Consider the following 9,905-nt stretch of genomic DNA (forward strand, 5'->3'; position numbering starts at 1 on the left):
ATTTGACTTGACTTGGTATTAGTCACTTTATCTTTTTGATTCATTATTTCATCTATGTCATTCGATCTCGGTTCTATCCAAATCATTTTTTTACTCACGATTTCGCCTTAGTCAGCCATATTTAACCTCAACTCGATCTTGATCACTTTATTTTTTGACTCATGATTTTATCTTGATCATTCGATCTCGATTTCGCCTAGATCATTTTCTAACTCCCAGTTCTATCTTGGTCAATCATACTTGACCTTGATTTGATCCCGATCGCTTTATCTTTTTGACTCGGGATTTCATCCCAATCATTTGATCTTGGTTTCATCTAAATTATTTTTTTTATTAATAGTTTTATCCCAATCAATCACATTCGACCTTGACTCGGTCCTGGTCGTTTTATTTTTCAACTCATGATTTTGTCTCAGTCATTCGATCTCAGTTTCATCCAAATCATTTCTTGAATCACGATTTCGTCCCAATTAGCCATCCTCGACATCAACTCGATCCCGATCGCTTTATTTTAGACTCGCGATTTCATCCAATCACTCGATCTCGACTTAGTCCAGATCATTTTTTGACTTGCACTTTAGCCCTGATCATTTCTACTCACTAATTTGATTCTTGAAATAGAGTAGGTGTTTATGTCTTTGTATCATCCTTATCTAAAAAAGATGTACAAAGATGGGTAGCTATAGACACCCATCTGTATTCGAGGTCAATTTTCATCATTACATTTTTATTAGTATTATTTGTTATTATTAATACTATAGTATAGTATGCTTTTCTTCTTATTACTATTATTATTATTATTATTATTATTATTACTATTTTCTTTTGATTTTCTTTCCTAATCGATGACCAATGAAACTGAAATTGGGAATTGAATTCAATCAAAGGGTTAACTAGAACCAAATCGTAGGACTTTGGAATTTAATCTAGAAAAGAACCTAGACCTAAAATAAAGTTAAGACAGAATTCAATCCCAGGATTTAAGTCTAGATTGATTCTATCCGTTTCTTAAAAATCATCTTAAGGGTGCTTATAAATTGAACTAGGAATAAAAAAAATAGACAATGATTGATTGGAAGGTGGAAAGAAAACTTTGGAAATTCTTTAAGGTGAGTTTCGATGGATTTTGGTTTTGAAATTTTTTTTATTAGGATTTTCGGGTTTGATTTGAAGCTTTTGGGTTTGGATGTAAGTTTCTAGGGTTGGAATTAGGATTTGGGAGAATTCTAGGAGTAATCTAGGCACATTTTGGAAAAATGTGGAAAAGTTTGGAAAATCTAGGTTTTTTTCTAGAAAACATGAATTTTTCGATAGGATATGAATTTTGCGATGAGTTTTCTGATGGAATATGAATTTTTAGATGGAATTTTCAGAAATCGGCAAGGATTTTTAGTTTTCGATGGGATCTCGACTGGGTTTTAAAGAAAAGTCAAAGCTTTTGGAAGTTAGAGAGAGATGGAACTCGGGGATCCTAAAGAAAAAGGTTGAGGATTGCTTTTTATACCATTCCAAAATGACAGCGTTTTGGAAGCCCCTGACCTACTCGTCTATCTGGCAACCCTTGTGTCGACTCATGCACTAACTTGACCTAGATCGCGAGGTTTTTTTTTTTCATTTTATTTTTATTTTTTGATTTTATTTTATTTTTAACTCATCTTATTTTTAGTTTTTTATTATTTTTTTGGTTTAATTTTTAAGAAATTTTATTATTTTGTAAAAATATTTTTTATTTTTTTTACAAAAAAATTATATAAATAAAAAAATCTTTTTAGTAAACAAAAAACAAAAAAAAAACTTTTCAAATGAGTTTGCAAAATAAAATAAAAACAAAAAAGATCTTTTTAAGTTTTCAAAAAAAAATTTATAAAAACAAAAAAAATCCTTTCAATAAATAACAAAAAAAAAATCTTTTTCAAATAAAAAATCCTTATAAAATAAATTTATGGAATTCTACTAAGCTATTGAAAGATTTTTATAGATTTAATTTTTAATGTTGAATCCACCATACTATTGAAAAATTTTATAAATCAGTTTTCAAAATAATAATAATAAATAAATAAATAATTTTTATCCTCTAAACTATTGGAAGATTATTTCAAAGTAAATCATACCAAACTATTGAAAGACTTTACTAATTTTTTAATAAAAATACATTAATAAATCCAACGATAGAGCCTCTTCATAATGGGACACTAATCTTTATGAATACTCCTGATATGAGAAAATTATCTTAAATTGCTACCAAACTATTGTGATAATTTTAAGACTAATTTTTAATATTAAATTATCTAGTAAATCACAAATATGATTAAGGCTTGGATAACTGAAAGTCAAATTGGTACCATCCTTTGGATGGGCGTTATGGGGTGCTATAATATTTTCTATGCATAATCGTACTCTTAAATCTAACATCTGATTTCGTGGATCAAAATATGCTTCAGGTGACCAATCATACTTAAACAAAAAAGATTGGTGGCGATTTCTCTAGTCCATATCTAGTGGTAGATTCACAGATCTATACGTTATGACACTAAAAAGATAACGCATAACCAATTGGCACCGTTAGTAAACAGGTGCTATAAGGGTGCTAATATTTTCTCACACGTAACTATATTGTCGAATCTGATTTTATTTTCGAATACAAAAAATATATTTTTGATATTAATTAAATTTATTTTTTGATTTTATTTAAAAATAAACTTTTTATGTAACTAATCATACCTAACAAAAAATATTAGTAATGATTTTTTTTATTTTAAAAATTATACATCTGTTATTAGGTTCATGGACCCGTACATTGTGTTAGTAATGTTTTGATTTTTTATCAAAAATTATAATATAAGAAAAAAGAAGAAATTATCATGTCTATTTATAATATATGATTTTTCTTGAAAGATTCATTGGTTTGAAATTTTATTTTGTAAAAAATAAAAAAAAATTAAAACATATTTTTTATGGTATAAAATTAATAAAATATAGAACATACTCTTCAGGATATAATTAAAACATACTTTTAGGGTTTAATAAAAAATAACTAAAAATAGAAGTGAAATTTATGACAGTATTTAACTTGTAAAATTAAAAATGTTTATCATCAGTGAATAAAAAATAAATTCTAGGAAAAATTACTAGCTGTTAAAGTCTAATATTACATCTGTTCATAAATTATCCTACAATTTCTTTGAATGAGAGAAAAGAATTGAAAGTGCTTTTCATTTTCACTCTTAATGTAGCCCATATTGCTTTCTAGAGGATGGACTTGTTAAGTAAAATCGAGTTTGGAGAAGAATTTTTGAGTAATTATTTTATTTTTATTTCTTATTGAGAAAGAGGATTGAAATATGACACTATAAATAAGAGAATATTGTGATTATCGTTAAATAAAAATTTTATACATAATTTAACACATTATACCAAATTAGCTTTTTTTTTTATATAATTTTTCTATTTTCACACATTTGATTCATTAAAATACACATAAACATATAAATTAGATTAAGTAAAAAATTTTAGATATGATATTGAACAGATGCTCTGGTTGCAAATACTTCTTGGAGACCTATTATTAGACTTTCAGTCTTTAGTTGTTTTTTAATTATAATCATATTCAAATGTTATATTTATATAATTACTTGAATAATTATGTATTATATCATTATTAAATTACAATTATTGAATAATTAATTAATAAATTAAAATATAATTAAATAACTAAACTCACATGCACTGAAACTTAAATTTAAAATCTCGAAGTTTTAGCTTTTTTTTGCCACTAAATTAAAGCCTCATTAATCTTTAAAAAGAGTGCAACAAGAAGACTTCCAAGAGGTCACCAAATTCTAATATTATTCTCGTTCAAACACAATTAACTGTAAAATTTTGATAAGACTCAGTGTATTAATGCTTGTACGATCACACCCACTTTAAATTTTTACTTTTTTTATTTTAATTCAAGTCTTTACTTAAATAAATAGAAAGAGTTAAATTATTCCATCATTTTCATTCTAATTTAATAGTTGCATAATTGTTTGGTTGTACGTTGATGTAACAATGGATAGTTTTAGATGGAAGAGTAAAATTGAAAAGTAAAAAAACAAAAAAAACAAAAAAAACAAAAAAAAATCAAGAGTCAATATATATTAAGGAGACATTACAAACGGTTAAAATTTAAGATTTCATCTAAAAAATAAGATTAATTTTTTTATTAAATATGGTAAAATTTATATATAATAAATGATTTACTTTTTATTATGCAACTTAAAAATATAAATTATTATTTCATTACATTATTGCTCCATATTTTAAACTCTATAAGTATAATTAAAAAATTATCATACATTTTTATGATATTAATTTTTAAATATATTTTAATAGATTATATGATGATTCTTTTATCTCATTAGTAAAGTTTAACATATTCGCTATGGAGGTATAAGATAATTTTTTTAAAAGTATACCAAAAATGATAGTATATGATTTTTCTTGAGAGATTCACAGGTTTGAAATTTGATTATATATATAAATCAAATGATAAGAAAAAAGAAAGGAAGAAAAAAAAGTTGTGAATAGTAAATCCAAGCACTTTCAATAGTAGTTGAGCAAAGAAGAACATAGCATTACCTTAAAAGCCAAATAATTAGGAGGATGGAGAACCCTAAAATAAAACTAACTAAATATGATCACTGTTCATTTCGCGCGTGTGTATTGTCAAGCATCATCATCCTCTGATTATATTTTTGGCTTTGGATGTGCCCCAGCTAGGCCCTCATTCTCAAGATCTGACATTGCTCTGGGCTTTATTCACACGCAGACAAAATAATAATAATAATAATAATAATAAAACAAAATCAAATTATTAAAATTGTCTTTAAATTTTATCAATATAATTAGATAAATTTTTATATTTTTTATTTATATTCAAATAAACTTTTATTTTAACTTAATTTTTAAAAACTTTTTAATTCTCTTTAGTCATATAAAACATTAACTCTTTATATAAGTAAAAGTTTTATTTTAAACATTTGTGATCGTAAAAAATTAATATTTTATGTGTATTATGTATTATATTAAGGGTTTATTTAAGTAAAAATTAAAAATTAAAGATTTATTTGAATATAAAATAAAGATTAAAAACTTATTTGAATAAAATAAAAATATAAAAACTTATTTAAGTATAGTAATAAAATTTAAGGATTTTTTATTATTTTAACAAAAAAACACTAAAAATTTTCATAAAAAAGTGTGGGCTTAATTGAAACATTTTATGATCGAATCTCTACCATTTGATCAATTTTTGAGAAATAATGGAAGATTTTGGCCCCACTTATTTGGGGATTATTTCAATGAACATTGTTATAATCAAACCCATCTCCTCTGGGGTTATTTTTGATAATTTTTATATTTTTATCACGTATTTTTTTTGTTTCTTAGTAATTTGATAAATTTGATATTCGTATCAATATGTTAAATATGAAATTTATTTTTTAATTTTAAAATTTAGATATAATTTTTATTCATATTTAAATCATATTTTTTTATTCTTTTTATATCAAATTATTATATTATATTTAAAATTATCAAATTTATTTTTTACCTTTATTTTTTTAATCTAATCTGCTTAAAAAAACTTAAATGGAGGAGGGGGTCCACAGCACTTGGATGGAATCTAAAAACTCTAATCTTAGGGTTACAACTTGCACAAACGTCTCGGTTTACAAAAAAAAAAAAAAAGCCTACAGAGAAAAAAAATTGGGTTTAGTGATAGCTTGATAAGAGTAGGAAACGGTGACAAAGGGAGCAATTTGAACAGTTAAAGTTTTAAAACCTTTTCTTCAGTTCATCCAATTCATTCTCCTGCTCATTCCCTACATGAATAGTATACTATATTTCTGTTCAGTTAAGTATCATTTGTAGCTTCAATTTGTATGAACTGTTTTATAAAATTGTAATTTCGCTAATTTTCTCTATATTATTAATCATGCATTTGTATTTTGCTACTTTTTTCGGGGATAAAGATTTGGTAGAATAAAAAGTTGTATTAGTTCGGATGTCATTGCAATTATCAGTTTATTTGCAAGACGTAGAAGATACTTGTTCATATTTTTGAGTTAACAACTTGTCTATTATATGTAGTTGGTGAGGTTGAAATAATTACTGTGATTCATTAATTCATCTTTGAAAAAAAGTATAAATTACACTTAATAGCTTTCTTAATGTTTTTTGAAATAAGACTTTTTATTCTTTATTTCACCTTAATTACACCCTACAATTTCAAGTGTGACGATGTTGCTTCTAAGTTTTAACCAGATTAATGAAAAGTAATTTGTTAAGATGTGTAAAGCTTAATAATTATTTTATTGATTGTTTATATGTAGAGTAAATATGTTAATCGAGTTGATGCTTATATGCAAGAATATTAGGGGTGTGTCTTGGTGGGATCTGTTTCGGTGCTCTAAAAAGGGTTGCGGGAGAAATTGGTGTGTTGTTGGGGACTGTTATATAGTTTAGTATTCTGTTGAGAGGTTGAGATGCATCAAAAAGGGGTCGTTGATTGTATTGATTGGTTTTAACAAGGAATGCTTATTTATCTTGTGGTTTTTCATTAAGGATAGGCGGTGCCATATAAGTTAGGTGAATTAGGGGCGCTTTAGATTGACGTGAAGTCGAGATGGCAATAGGGTGGGGTAGGTCGGAATTTTGTTTTCTTCACCTTCTATCCAAAACTTCAGTATTTTTAACTAATATCCTACCCACCTCCTCTTGAAGGTTTTATTTGCAAAACCCAACCTCACCCGCTAAGAAAGATGTTTCCCCAACTCCAACCTCACTCAAATTCAATTTATTACAAATTCAAGTTTGCTGAAAACTTAACAAATTGTAGTTTAAAATATATTATAAGTATTAACAAATTTAACTAAACCACTCACATATTCAAATTTAGTGCATAAATTTTTTTTTATTTAGTAAAATCTCACAAATTCTCGCCATATATGAAATTATGGAATATATAAAACTTAGCAAACTAAAACTCATAAATTTTCACCATAAATGATGGAATTATAAAATACATAAAAATTTTCATTGTAAATGATAGAATTATAAAATATATAAAACTTAGTAAACTAAAATTCGAACATCAAACAAGCATAAGTTAATGACTATAATTTAAACATAATACATGATACAAGATAAACATAAAAAACTTAAACCACCACCATTAAAAATTAAATTGTTTGAACATCTTTTCATCCAACATGGTGAAAATCTTTAAAGACCACAACAAATCATTTCATCATCATTAGGCTTCATATCCCCATTATCCTCTAACCACACTAGTCCTATAAAATAAAAATAAGATGAATAAATAAATCTCATAAAATAATATATTAAAAAATAATAATATAAAAAATAAATTAGTTAAATAAGATAATATTATATATTAAACTAGTTATCTTTTCTTTAGTCTCACTCTCATCAACATCTTCATAGAAAGATTTTTCTCCTAATGAAATTGACTTTAAAAATGAAATAATAAAATATTAACAAATAATATATAACAACAAAATATAATAACTAACAACATGCTAAAATAGAAAATAAAATTTCATAATATGCATTATTATACTTTCTTCTTCAGTCCATAACCAATTTTGATAACATGTTAAATCTTCTATAGTTGATGGATAAAGTCTATTACGTTGTGCACTCACCAACATCCCTCCAGTACTAAAAATAGACTCTAAAGCAATAGTAGAAATTGGTATGGCATAGATATCTCAACAATAAGTTGTAAGGTAGAAAATTGAGGTACAGATAGTTTTCACCAACTCAATATATCAAAATCCCTTTTACTTAGTATGACTTTTTCATCCAAATAACGATCTAACTCTAGTTTTACTTTTAATTTCTTTCTTTTTTTTCCTTGAAACAAAATCATCATAGTCTTCCAAATTTTCCAATTCAATAACAACAACACCATCTAAGGATGAAAAGCTTGAAGTAGAGGGTCCACCCTCATTTTTCAAAGCCAATTTCTCCTCATACTCCTTAAACAAATCTCGACATATTTGCACAATCCTTTCAATTTCAAATTCAACATTTTCTTCATAAATCTTTTCAAAATAATACTCCAACAACTTTGCTTTATACCTTAAATCTAAAATTGTGGCAACACCTATTATTCCATGCACATCATTCAAATATTTTTCAAATTACCTAACATGCTCACTGCCATACATGAAACAATTCTATTGCTATGCACAATCCATTAATTCAATGCCAATATGATTTTGCAAATATTAGGAAAATAAAGATTTGCAGTAGAATATTTTGTGTCAGAAAGCCCTTCAGTGATTTAATAAAATAATTTCAATTTCTCATAAATCTCAGCTTCCATGATCTAATCATTTTCAATTGGCAAACATTGTATAAAAGATCACCATGTAATTGCACACAACAAGAAAAAACATCTTTATAAAACAAAGCTATTTGAAGCATCAAGTAAGTAGAGTTCCAATGTATTTTGACATCAACACACAATTTTTTTAAAGTTGGAATACGCAATTAACACACTACTTCTTCAAAATTTTGCTACCTTTTTAGTGTATCGCCCCACAAAAAGACATTATCATGAATTCTTTTAACTCTACCTCCAATCACACTCAATCTACTTTCACAATCAAATACAAGATTTGTGCACAACAACGTATATGAAAAAAAATCCCATTGAGCAAAAGTGCATCACAACCAATTTTATCAATTAACAACTCAATAACACCGTTATTCACTCCACAATTATCTACTGTAATAGATGAGAGTTTCCTATCAATATTCCAATCTAAGAAACATGTCATCAAACTTGAGTAATGACCTCTTTCGTATATGGAGTTGGCATATATTTAAACCTAATTAAACAATCAATTATTTACACTAACTTTATAATTAATTCTATAATAATAATTACTTAATAGAAAATGAATAATATCAAAATAAGACAATTTAATAGAATATACCTGATGATGCGTTTTTGTAAGTTCTATTCATTATTGATGTAATAAGCAGTGACAACTATGTATCATCTTTTTTAGTGATCAGCGATCCGCATTTCAGTTGTGATAACAATTCTTCCTTCATTAGCTTCTAACTTGGATATTGTTTTTGCCTTTTTTTTTTTTTTAAATCTTCAAAATATCACCTTTTATAATACTTCAAAAAGGCATAGCAAACAAAGATTGGAGATTGTAAGAATAGTGAATTGCACATAATCAACCATTGATAAGAGATATTTGTGCATGATTATCATGTTGGCAAGCTCTCTTCTTGTGACATTTTGATCAAAGAAAAAGTTTTTTAGTGTTACTATTCCATTCGCCTTCTTTTGATTAGCTACCAGCACTTGTTGATGAATACTCATTTGAAATCATTTGTTGCACCTCTTTGAATGCTCATGCAAATGACTTGTCCCATTCTTAGAAGCACCACCAAGTTTTTTTTTTTTTACAATAATTACATATTGCCTTCCATTTATTATTGATCTTCTCTTTTTTAAAATGTTTCCATACTTTTAATTTTAGCTTACTTAAGTTATACCCACTATCATCAACTTTAGTGCCTTTATTAGTCGCACTTAATGATGGAGTTGCATTTTCATCGAATATTTGAATTAGACTTTGTTGAATTGGTGATTGACACGAGGTAGAAGCAAGAGGTGTCATAGAACACAAATTATCTCTCAAATTAGACATTTTGACTTCATTCATGAAAAGAAAAATTAAAGTTATTACTCTTGATATTAACAAATAAAGCAACTGAAAAAATTAGCTGCATGAAACCAAAATATATAAGTTTGTTAACAAATAATTCTACTAAAACAATTGAAAAACCAGCTCAAAATTAAAAAATTTAGG

Source organism: Durio zibethinus, chromosome 28 (genome assembly GCF_047325235.1).
Source record: "Durio zibethinus cultivar Kanyao isolate XHJ-2024 chromosome 28, ASM4732523v1, whole genome shotgun sequence".
NCBI classification, from domain to species: Eukaryota; Viridiplantae; Streptophyta; class Magnoliopsida; order Malvales; family Malvaceae; genus Durio; species Durio zibethinus.